The sequence below is a fragment of the Hirundo rustica genome, chromosome 6 (genome assembly GCF_015227805.2).
Source record: "Hirundo rustica isolate bHirRus1 chromosome 6, bHirRus1.pri.v3, whole genome shotgun sequence".
NCBI lineage: Eukaryota > Metazoa > Chordata > Aves > Passeriformes > Hirundinidae > Hirundo > Hirundo rustica.
In genome coordinates, this window is record NC_053455.1 from 20296964 (window position 1) to 20308290 (window position 11327).

The 11327-nt window shown below is 39.5% G+C and overlaps 1 long non-coding RNA gene across 1 annotated transcript in view; it reads right to left on the reverse strand.

The window, feature by feature from the left end:
• LOC131378581 (uncharacterized) overlaps positions 1-10415 on the reverse strand; it is a 76140-nt gene extending 65725 nt beyond the window's left edge. Inside the window, exon 1 of the long non-coding RNA XR_009208020.1 lies at positions 10313-10415. This is a non-coding gene — a long non-coding RNA (uncharacterized LOC131378581). The remainder of the gene's footprint in view (positions 1-10312) is intronic.
• Between the last annotated feature and the right edge of the window lie 912 nt (positions 10416-11327).

Here is an 11327-nt window from a genome sequence, read left to right on the forward strand (position 1 = left end):
ACAACTTTTTGTCCAAGCAAAGTGTGCATGGATGAAGGCTATAACTGGTCTTGTAAAAAGAGATGAGAAAAACTAATTATTTAAGCTCAATAAAAAGGAAAACTAACAAATATATTTACAAGCCAGGAACAAATACAGGTATTCCAATCTCTAAAGCAGAGGGCACCATAAAAATTGCCTAGGTTAATGACATAGTTAATATATGAAAAATATTTTGTAAAGGACTTGAAAGATCAAGTACCTGATCTTTGTCCTTGCTTGGGTGTGCCACACTGCTCCCCCACTGCTCCAGCGTACCCCCTCCACAGTTTGCCAACGCACAACAGGTAGGCAGGATCTCTCTCACACTGGGCCTGATGCAGTGGCTGCTCACCTCAGTTCTGTGATCAGGATCCTCTCATCATGCAAACAACCTTTTGTCAGTGCTCCCTTAAGTATTTTATATATATAAAACATTGTATTTATTTATATATCTATAAATAAAGAGTTAATAACTAGCTGTTGTATAGAAATCAGTTTATAAATAAAAAATACAGTTGTACATAATGATTTAGTATTTCTTACTAAGAGATCTTCTTGAGTGTAAGTAGGGAAAGGACTACACTGGAATCAGTGCTGTGCTCTCCCTTAGAGCCACCAGAACACAACATGAGAGAGATGTCTCCATCAAAAAACACAGAAACATGAAATTTTAATATTTGGAAGAAAACAAATCCATCCAATTTCAAAGAACAGGCTCTGACTTCTAACTGAAAGCCTATTTCTGCAGCTGAGGGTCAAGGGCATGCAGCTGAGCAGTCTGGGTCCCTCCTACTAAAAGACTTAACACTATGCACTGCTGAGGGCACAGTGAAATTGAGACTGATGACTGTCTGCTAACTCCACTGACTCAGTGACAGCACACTTGAAATTTTTATTATCTGTTTCCTGGTACATTAACTAGGCTGACTTACACCTCAAACTGCCATAGCAGTCAGAGGCGTTCTTCTTAGGGCCATTATAAACAGTCGCACTGAATTCTTGCTCATTATTCCTTGTGAAAGAAAACCACTATGCCTGGATTATTGCAAATCTGTCTCCATTGAAGCAGTGCTGTGTGAGTCACTGTCTGTGGCAGTGGATATGCTGTAGTTCTCCAAAGAGCTCTATAAAAATCTCCATGGAAATAAGGCTCCTTAGCACCAGGAGAATGTGACCTGCAGAGAGCTCTGTCCCACATATCCTTCTTGCCATGTGAGCATGGGATAGTAACCTCAGACGGCAGTTTGGAAGCTCTCTTCTCAGTAAGTGGTGTTAAGCATATTCACTTTAGCAGTGAGGCCTACGGGGAGCCAGTGTGTTCAGGAGATTCTGTATTGTTATCTGCTGGGAATAAATAGAGACTGCACATCTCAAGGGAAAAAAATACATTGATTAGATGCAGAAAGCATAAAAATGCAGTCAGTATCACAAGCGCCTCAAAAGTTTCCTAAGGCAGGCTGGGTTTCTCACAGTAGCTGCTTTCTACAGATCCAATATGACAGTCTTGTGTGTATGCAAGTCTTCCACTGTGTTCTGATTCAGAGAGGTGACATGATGTCAACATAAAATTTCTAGAAGCTGCGTTTCAGGCTTTGATCACTAACACCCTGACCAGAAGAACTGGAAGCTTCACCTCTTCATTTCCTCCCTATGCAATGTGGTTACCTTATTTACAATAACAAATCAAATCCAGAGGATATACATACTTAGTTATTCTGAGTCTCATGCAGAAGGGATCAAAGAATACTATTTGTCAACATTTTATCTTATAAGGATGCTGCATAGGAAAGGATCCCCTGCTGTTTTAAAGTCAAAAACTCCACAAAGTATAAAAACTTTTTTTTTTTAATAACCATAATATAAACACACACCTTGTCTTCACTTTTTTCAATGAGGTAAGAGAAACCCTATAATGAATTCAAAAATGTCATTTTCTTGCTAGAGACTTAAATCCTGAAAGGCACAATCATGACAGAGAGCCCATAAAAAGGAGGCATTACCCTCAAAAGAATCAAATGTCTTTAAAATCACCAGTGCTTTTCTAAGACTGGCTGGTAACCCAAGATGCAAGAGAAGCTGCCATGCACCTTGCACTTTTATTATCTTATTACTGTATTATGCATGTATTGATATCTGAGACTTTTCTTACAGTTTCAATTTCTAGAGACCTCAAATCCCTAAGCCTCTCTAGAAGATAAAAAATAGAGTGCACTTTTTTTTCATGATTAATTTTTCTGAGTACTCCTGCTAGTAAGAATATTCATTTGCTGTAGTAAATCAAGATTCAGATTTTGGGGCTGGCATATCAGCCCAAAATTTCAGGATCTAGGCACCTCTTTCCTTATAATTTCTTAGAAGTGTTCTCTCTCTTCACCCACAGACATAACTTTGCTTCCTGTATCGTATCACAGTCAAGCTGCTGCACAGACAGGCTGTAAGATCCACCTGACTGCTTCACAATGGGGTATTTCACCCTCTGTCTATGGTCACCTCTTAGGAAAAGGTTTTTTGATACAAGTCATCTCCCTCTTTCTATTAGTAAGGAAGAAGAACCATATTCAGAGAGGGTTTTGGCCACCATTTTGCATAAATATCCGTTTCCTTCTACTGCTTTCAATGTATTATTCTATATGAAACTCATCTGATGAGTCTATATGACATGGGCTTCAAGGGCTACTAAAGGAGGTTATTTGTCAGCCTACTGGGGAATCATCCAATTTAGAGGTATCTAGTTCAGATATAAATCATACCCCTGTTGGGTCATCTCTGAGCTCTTTACAATATGGCATCTGCACTGATCCACAAAAGCAGTAGCACAGCTGACAGTTGTAATAGATCCTCTATATTAGAAGATGCAAATTCAACAGCTCTACCGTTCAGTAGTTACATGCAGAGTAACAGATGAGACGTCTAAGGACTCTTAGAGGGATATGATCAGAGTAAAGGAGGCAAGACAGGAGAATTCTCCATTTCTCAGTGGTGATCTCACAGAAGCTACCTGGCTAATTAGCTAGTCAGATAACATGACATTCAGCTAAAAACGAGACCACAAGGTAAGTAGCTACAATAGCTAGATTAGATTCCCTCTGTCAGAGTAACACTCACAACTTCCTTGAATTGAGAGTACTTAGAACTGTGCGTAGGTGACAATATATTCTCTGTCCTGAAATTTGCAAAATCAAGGTCCTGAAGTCTCTAAAAATTCTTTGAAAAGTTAAAGTTTTCATTGTCCTCTCATCTTCTAAGTGACTTCATTTAGTACTATATGGAGCTGTGACTTAAGACTTGAAAGAACATCCATGTTTTCATATTCTACACCTACTACATACAGCAAAAACATTGATTAATAATGTCACTAAACTCTGTAAAATTCTTACGTAGTTGAACAATTATTTTAATTAGACAGAAGGTTAATAAAAATACCCTTTACTGGAAAATAAGCTGTGCTGACTTATTTGGTGGTTCCCGATTCCACAATTCCCATAACACCATTTCTTCCCAATCAACATGCATTCCAACATAATTGGAGGACAAAAAAATATGTGAAAATTATATTGATTGAAAAGAATTTTCAAAGGCAGTCAGTGCTAATGAGACCAACCAGAAAAGTATAGCCAGCTATAAAAGTAAAATAGCATGATGCTTAACCCTTTGCTAAGAATGGTAATTAGCAGGAAGGTTAGGCTCAGTATTAATGAGGAAGTATTTTTATTTCATTGAGATTAAATTTAACAAGGCAATTAGTCTAGGCTAGGAAGGAACAGTTGCTAAATACCATCCACAGCCACATGAAGAGGCAGATACAAAATATGCCACTTAAAAAATATAAAGGAAACAACTACTCCATGTGGAAACCTAAGTTATGGGATACCACTGTATATTTTAAGGGTATATGAATGATTAAAGAGGCCAAATCCCAGATCTTGTTATATGAAGTCACTTTATAGAATCACAGAATGGGAAATGTTGGAAAGGACCACTCTGTGTGGTCACTGGCCTAACCTCCGTGCTCAAACCGGATCATCCTACAGCACGTGGCACAGGATTACATCCTGTTCTTGAAGAGATTCTCCAGCGAGGGAGACTCCACAACCTCTCTGGGCAATCTGTTCCAGTGCCCAGTCACCTGGAGTGCAGTAAAGAAATTCTCCCTTATGTTCAGATGGAACTTTTTGTGCATCAGTTTCTGCCTGTTGCCTCTTGTCCTATTGGTTGGCACAGAGAAAATTCTGGATCCTTCCTCTTGATATCCTCCCCTCTCAGTCTCCTCTTTTCAAGGCTTAACAGGTCATGGTCCCTCAGACTTTCCTCATGAGAGAGATGTTCCAAACCCTTAATCTTGTTGCCCTCCACTGGACCTGTTCCAGGAGCTCCAAGTCTCTCTTGTACCAAGGAGCCCAGAGCTGGACGCACCACTCCAGCTGTGGCCTCACAAGGGATGAACAGAGGGGCAGGATCACCTCTCTTGACCTGCTGGCAATGCTCTTCCTAATGCACCCCTGGATACCATCGGCCTTCCTGGCCCCCAGGGCACACTGCTGGCTCATGGACAACTTGTCCACAAGGAGCCCCAGACCCTTCTCCACAGACCTGCTCTACAAGCAGGTCAGCCTCCAGCCTGTGCTGGTGCATGGGGTTATTATTCTCCAGGTGCAGGATGCTGCATCTGCCTTTGTTGCATTTTAAATGGAATAGGCTGCCCAGGGAGGTTGTGGAGTCTCCTGGACTGGAGACATCCAAAATCCACCTGGATGAGTTCCTGCTTAACCTGCTCCAGGTGACACTGCCTTGCAGGGGGTTGGATTAGGTGATCTCCAGAGGTTCTTTCCAATACTAATGACTCTCTGCCAAATGCTCCAACCTGTCCAGGTCCTTCTGAAGGACTGCACAGAACTGTGGGGTATGGGCCACTCCTCCCAGCTTTGTGATGTCAGCAAAGTTACTGAGGAGGCATCTGTCCCTTCGTCCAAGTCACTGGTGGGCAAGTTAAACAACACTGGCATCAGTACTGGACACTCTTAAAACTCCCAGCCTAAAATCTGTTTTCTGTCAGTAGTACATAAATGCACTCTGTGAATGTAGTGGAGTCATTCTTTCCATCCAACGCCACCAGTTCAAAACTTTCCCACAGCCTTCGAACAATTCACGTTGCACAGAACAGTCTGATGGAGGACATCACACAGTTCTGCCCTTGGCCTCATAGTGACTGTTCAGCATCCTCATCTCTGCAGTTATTTTATATTCATGAGAATGCTATTTTTCAAACTATCTGCATAATGTCTTGTCTCTTCAACAGAGTAAAAAAAGAATCCTCAGGAGACAAAGGAAATACCATTAAAATGAACCCTACAGATTATCTCCTCTATTACTTTTGCTCCCTTTCCAAACTAGGTGGGGAAAGATTTGAATTCTCTTTGTGGAATGCTGAGGAGGATGCTACACACACCATGCCCACCGCTTCTGCCAAAGCAACTGTGTGACTTAAGCTGGCTTTAAGTCTTAAATTTTGACACATTGTGCCACACTCAGCATCCCTGCTCTTACTGCACGATGAAGTGTCATGCTCACCTTTTACCACTAAGCATATCTGTAGCTGGGTGGTGGGAATAAAAAGCACAAACTTCATTCTTCACCCCCCTTCTCCTACAAGTATTTCCATTCTTCTATACGGGCACGAGTCCATATGTATATGGGTGATTGCAGAGCAGATGTCTCTGGAATGAGGCTCCCCCAAGTATGCAAGTGCACACCAGTGAAAGCAGTGTTTAAAGTAACCTACGGGTTTGGGCCAGGGATTCTTCTTGTCACACCTTGTCTATGCCCTCAGCATTCATCAGAGTTGTGACTTCTCTTTGCTCGGTACCTGTTTCTATGCAATGAATCATACACTAGACACTGTCCACCTTGGCATCCACTTTGGAATTAAGAGGATAATTAACAGGGAAAATGATTAAGACAGAGTTTGTTTAGACATATCAACAATAGATTCTGGGGTACCAAGTAGCTTTTGGCTAAATTGTTCTTTGCCTCTCTCCTTTAGCACCTTTGAATTTCTACACAGAGCACCTTCATCTTCATACTTTGGCAGTTGCTCAGGAATCTTAGTCATTTTCAAATACTAAATATTATTATTAAATAACAAGTCCCATCTATACTGAGATAACACTTCTTATCATAGTTCTTAAGAAGGCATGAGTAAACTTTAGGAATCAGACATCTAGAGCTGTTGGATCAACCTCTTTCATCAGCCCAACTACAACAGATTTTTCTCCAACATTTTCAGGTAATTAAAACACTCCAGAAAGCCTTGTGAGCAACAGACAATTTTGAGTAAAGAATAATGCCATATGTATGGGCCTACTGAAGTACTGCCAGATACTTCTTACAGTCAGGTTTGTGAAAATCCTCCCCGTTTTTTCAATCCAGAAAACTGTAAATGTCATGGCACAAAGGGATTACTGATACCTATAGATTGAGAAATTGCTTATCTCTGCCAGTTCTCACACAAGACTCTATTAATGCAGGTTAATGTCGTGATAAGCCATTTGTTAACAGCAGTAATTGACCAATTGTGAGAAAATATGTTGTATTCAATGAATAATGTCAGAAAGACAGAGTGCACAGAAACCTGCTGGCATTGCTATTCATATTTTTGCTGTCTGTGGTAGTAAATATTGGTAAATGGTTGCTTCTAATGGCAATTTGCTGTCAGAGCCCATTACTCCATGAAACAGCACAACTGCACTCTGTAATAAACTACATAAAAAAAGGAGTTCAGAGTAAACTTGACGTTTTCTCTATGGCAACCTGTTGCTCCCCAATGGCTAAAATGTCATTTATGGTCTCCCCTGCCAAGGAGATTCACTGGTCTAACTGAAGAGATAGTTTTTTCAAACCATCCAGCAATTCCTCTGTATTAAGCATGACTAGAAACAAGGCCTTTGGGGCTCTTGTGCTCTCTTGAGTCTCTGAAAGAGCTAACCCATAATGTGGAGAGGAAGGAGAAGAGACAAGTATTTCTGTTAAAAACTCCCCAATAATTTTCCTATCTCCAAAAGATAAAATTTCCTGTCAAGCTTGTCCCCAAAACCTAACAAAATGTGCTTCAAAAGATTTTCATTACTTTTATTGTCCCTCCCCTTCTCATATTTTTCCTGCAATTGAATACAACATACTAAATAGCCTTCAGACTACCTTTCATTGCTTTCTTATCTTTTCTCTACTCCTATCTGACAGTACAGATTTTTGGAGGTAGAAGTCTTGAAATGGCATTGAGAAAGAAAAAAGTATAAACAAAATACAAACCCTCCAGTGGTTTGCTTCCACTAACAAAAAGCAAGGACAATAGAGATTAAAAAAAATGTTTTGCTACTAACTCAACATCTTTAGTTTTAAAAACTAAATGGAACTTTTGAGTTTGAGGAAAGTTTTGCAAATACACTTTAAAAACTGGCGTCAACTTTTGATATTACAAAGACAGTAGTGGCTCTAGAAACAATCAAAACCAAGGGCTTTGAAAGCATGTCAGTAGGTAGCACTCAAGCAGTAGCCAATCTAGCTAAGGACTCTCAGCTTGTCAACTTTAGAGTATTTATATGAGAACAAATTCAACTTTTCAGATATTCCTAATGAAACAGGATTATTGCAACTCTCATGATTTCAGCAGGTATTAAATACTTTATGTCAAAGAATGAAATGTCATCATTCCATAGTTTTACTGATATTGGTAATAAAAATCAGCTTTGGCTTCCATATGTCTTCCTTTTTGCAACAATTCTGGAAACAAAATCTGAGTCTCATAGGATTCACTGGATCCCAAGAAAGAACTGAGGATTTCTAAGAGTACACTTATTAAGGAATGTGCAATGGTATACAGTGGAAATATGGGTCCAAATTAAGACAGTTTAATTCAAGTAAAAAAAACTACTCAGCATAATTACACCCTAAATTAAACAAACCCATGTTCTCCAGTTTAACTCTAAGAAGTACCAGTTGTAAAATACTTCATTCTGGAGGCAGTCTAATAAATCTTAATATTTCCCAAGGAATAATGAATGGCTTGTAATTTCATTTTTATTGAGCTAATACCAAGTCCTATTGTAACTAAATGAAGGCATCAATGCCAATTCCCATAAAGCAAGATCTAAAAATATAAATATTATATTAAAATAAGTAAAAAAATACCATTAAGCTGCCCTGAAAAAAGACAAGCCAAGAACACAGAGCAAGAACTAAGGAATTTAGAACTAGAGGAACTGTATGACCTTCTCATGTAGATTTGTTCACTATTTTATAATGCCTGCTGTATTTTGCATGTATTTCACACCAACAAATGTCCTCTTCATGTATGCATTAAGGGTTGACAGCTAAGGTGCCTTCTTCAACCAAAGGGCTGGTGAAAGAACCTTCTCCCTTGGGATGAGATGAAATGAAAATACAGAGAGATGAGAGAGGATCACCAGACAAAAGAGCTGCCTCTCCATGCTGACTGACCTTGTTCCTGCTGCACCAGGAGTCAGAGACACAACTCCAACTGACTGCACTGGGAAAGTGACAGTCAGAGCAGGATCTTAGGGTGTGAATGTCACATTTTAGGTGTGGGCATGGCAAAGTTCAACGGATGGATCACATCAAAAACAAACACGAAGGGAAAGATTTGTGAATCTTTCTCTGCAAGATATTAATATGTCTTTATTTCTTTAATTGGAATAATCTCTAGGGATCTCAATCAAGCTTGAAATCCACTCAATTATTTGTATGGAGAGAATCCTGAAATATTTTACAAGTTAAGGACACAAGGTTGGAAAAAGCAAGATCAAAGTGGTTTTGTCACATCAGTTAATGCTGGAAGATTCCCAGCAATAGCTCTGATATTTGCTCATCCACCTCCCAACAGACAAATTGGGCATGCTAATTGTATAAAGAATGTGAAGGGGAAAAAGTCTGAAAAAAATCATCCAAGATCACATGAGAAGCTGCAGAGATACAGTAAGTAAATCCCACTATAATAACACTTGTTCTTTAGGGCTTCCAAAATACCTTCCTCTTGGGAACAGCTTGGCTTCCATGTTTATTAGGGTGTGTCAGTGGGACAGAAATACTGAATCTGAATACCTGGCCAGATATAGTAAGATTAGGAATCCCAATGGGAGATGATGCTGTGTATTCGAGTAACGGGAGATGCTAAAACATTCTGTCCCAAAATGAGGCAACAAACATAACAAAATAACAAACGAAAAAGAAAACACACTAAGACTATTTTTCTCTAACTACTGGCTATTCTTGGTATATAAAAAGCCAAAAACAATGGTGTCAGTGCATGAACACGAAAGCTAACTGCAGCAAAGGAGAGAGGAGAGTCCCTGCTTACTGTTCAATGTGTAAATACTCTGTAAATACAAAGTGTGGGACATGCATGTTTAATGTTAGGGTCAAAGCAGAGTGACCTTCTTCAGAAATATCGGGTTGAGCCTGGTTTTTACCTTTTAGATATATATATTTCTGGCTTCGGATTTTTGAAGTAAGTTCCAGGAGCTTCAGCAACATTCTGTGTTTGAACTGTATTTTATTTTGGTCTGAATGCCAGCACATTTCTTGGCATTAATTCTGCCTGTTTATTCTATGTACATTTGTTCATTCAGTTGGCTTGGTATATTACAAGGTTGCTGGAAGTTGAAGCTTTTTTATTTAGTATTATTAGGGTTTTTTTATTTCTACAAGTCTCACTTAGCAAAACTTTCACCCTTATATAAAAATCCACAGAGCAATATCCACCAATTAATGCAGGCTCTAGAAGTGACCATGCAGACACCATGAAGTAAGTCTAATGAAGGAAATGTATTCTTCCAGTGCTGAACTTTCTGACATTTTATCTTCTAAAGGAAGAAAAATGGCCCTTTCTAAAGTCATGTCCTCTGGTAAATTACAGGGTGAAAACACACACGCAGCATATTCACACACATGCACAAGCTCACAGAAAAAAAGAGTCAGCTTTAAAAAAAAAAAAAAATAATAATAATAATAATAATAAATCACCTTTGAGTCCAAACACCAGATACTCCCTTAAGAAATAAGAGCCAACCCAAGATGCCAGTAAAATCAAAAGCAGATTATCAGAGCAAGGGCTGTTTGCAAAAGGCAGTCCCATGACGCAGCTTTCCAGACTGTACAGCTTCACAGGTACATAAGATACCTCCTTCAGCAGCTGCAGAGTAAGGACCCAAAGTCACCACAAAAAAAAACCCACCCCAAATATGCTGGTTAGTATGGCTCTGTAGATGTTTACACCTACTTTTCTCCTGGCTCATCCCTTCACACCCTGGGTGTAACATCTGAAGTAAATCTGTCTGTGGTGTAGTGCGGAGCCCAAAGCACTATGCAGGAGAAGAGAGTGCACTTTCCCAAGGAACACCAAGCAGAAAGCACTCACCCATAGCTGCTGGCATGCAGCATCACAGTTCTCTTCCTTTCCCATGACCCTGTACAGGTTTTGAGGTAGCCAGGCAACAGAGCACAGAACCATTTGTTGTACAGTGTCAAAGATGAAGGAGAGGCCCTGGGAACTATGCAGCAAATATAAAAGCTCATACCGAGTGTATAAACTGGCTAAGCTATACCTAAGAAGCATGGGGAAAGGCCAGCTGAAAGGTATTCTAACCCCTAAAGACACAGGAAAGGTGTAAGGGAATGTATGGCAGACTACTCATCCCAAAAGCATTGTTGTGGGAACAAAAAGAACTCATTAAAAGCATTTTAAAACATTTTAAAGGGCATTAAGGAAGAAATTTGAACATTTTTAATAGTTCTCATAAAAAGGGAATAAAAATCAAGTGGTCAGCCTTCTTTTAAATTATGAGAAAGGAACTGTAACCATGGGTGGTATTGTTCAAGTTTCTCCAGCACTGCAGAACACTCAGGTATGTGATGCACATCAGGGTTTGAGCTTTTGGTCCCCTCTGCATGTAGAGCTTATGCTGGCTGCTGTGAAGTGTGTGGGTTTGAGGCAGGTTTGCTCCCTAGACTTTTATAGACTAAATGTCTCTTACAAATTTGTGTGAGAACTGGATGAATTCACTGACCCTGATGATACATTCCTATTCTATGAATCGGTTTCTCCCTGCAGGGTTGATGAAGATCAAATTCAGCACTTACAATGATTGCACAGAGGACAACTGTATGAAAAGTAGAACAAGTTTTATCATGTCTGCCCATCACATTAAACATGCTTCTGCTATTTTACCTACATACCACAAGCATAACTTCTTTTATATTTCTTGTTATTCTGAGTTTCATAATAAAGGTCAGGG